The sequence below is a fragment of the Tachyglossus aculeatus genome, chromosome 4 (genome assembly GCF_015852505.1).
Source record: "Tachyglossus aculeatus isolate mTacAcu1 chromosome 4, mTacAcu1.pri, whole genome shotgun sequence".
Taxonomy (NCBI): Eukaryota; Metazoa; Chordata; class Mammalia; order Monotremata; family Tachyglossidae; genus Tachyglossus; species Tachyglossus aculeatus.
The window spans coordinates 22,746,433-22,747,827 of NC_052069.1; the positions used below are offsets into that span (position 1 = coordinate 22,746,433).

General features: G+C 43.4%; 1 non-coding gene across 1 annotated transcript; it reads right to left on the reverse strand.

Annotated features, from left to right (window-relative positions):
• Window positions 1-645: 645 nt before the first annotated feature.
• On the reverse strand, window positions 646-783 carry LOC119927627. Its single transcript, XR_005450613.1, has one exon. It is a non-coding gene; the product is annotated as a small nucleolar RNA SNORA7 (small nucleolar RNA).
• Between the last annotated feature and the right edge of the window lie 612 nt (window positions 784-1,395).

Consider the following 1,395-nt stretch of genomic DNA (forward strand, 5'->3'; position numbering starts at 1 on the left):
AGGGAACAGCTATTGAATCCCCATTTTACAGCTGAGAAAACTGAGGCACAGAAGTGACTTGCCCAACGTCATGCAGCAGGCAAGTAACAGAGTGGAGATTAGAACACAGGTCCTCTGACTTGCAGCTCTGTGCTCTTTATACTAGGCCACAGAAAACTTGTTTTTGCTGTAAGATGGGAAACGTTGAGTGTTCTGGAGGTGGAATAAGTAACAATTTTCCAGTGCCAGTTTTTTCCCATTCTTTTAATCTCTGTACAAAAATGTTCACAACCCTCATGTTTAGCAAACATGATTAAAGTAGGCATTAGAAAGTTCGATAAAAATGTAGAAGCATAGAAAGTAAATGAGTGGTCCATTTTGTCTTGTCTTATGCTGTCGAGTTGTTTCCGGCCCGTAGCTACCCCACAGACACATCTCTCCCAGAACGGCTTGCTCTTCTTCTGCAATCATTCATTCAATCGTATTTATTGAGCACTTATTGTGTGCAGAGCACTGTACTATCTGCAATCGTTCTGGTAGTGGACCAATAGAGTTTCCTTGGTAAAAATACAGAAATGGTTTATCATTGCCGCCTTCCGCACAGTAAACTCGTCTCCTCCCTCGACCCTCTCCCATGTCGCTGCTGCCCAGCATGAGTGAGTTTTGATTTGAAGCAGATTGCCTTCCACTCGCTAACCACTGCCCAAGCTAGGAATGGAATGGGTAGGCCTCTGCTTGACTCTCCCTCCCGAAGCCGAGACTGGTAGAGTACAGGAAACTCTCCAGGTGCGACCCTGAGAGGGGATCCATTTTAGGCTAAGATAATATTACTATAAAGCAATAGGGGATTGTCAGAGGTCATGGGTTCTAATCCCAGCTCCACCACGTGTCTGCTGTGTGACCTTGGGCAAGTCACTTCACTTCTCTGAGCCTCAGTTACCTCATCTGTAAAATGCGGATTAAAACTGTGAGCCCCCCCGGGGGACAACCTGATCACCTTGTATCCCCCCCCAGCGCTTAGAACAGTGCTTTGCACATAGTAAGCGCTTAACAAATGCCATTATTATTATTATTATTACCCATTTCACAAATCAGCAGAGGCTCCATGTTTTGACTGTCTCTCATATCTTTTTACAATGACTATCTCCTCTAATCCTTTAGTTTTAATGGTACCTATTAAGCACTTACTACATTCATTCATTCAATCGTATTTATTGAATGCTTACTGTGTGCAGAGCACTGTACTAAGCACTTGGAAAGTACAATTCAGTAATAGAGACAATCCCTGCCCACAACAGGCTTATAGTCTAGAGGGGACAATATTCATTTAGAAGGGACAATATTCATTCATTCAGTCATATTTATTGAGCGCTTACTGTGTGCAGAGCACTGTACTAAGTGCTTGGGTAGTACAAG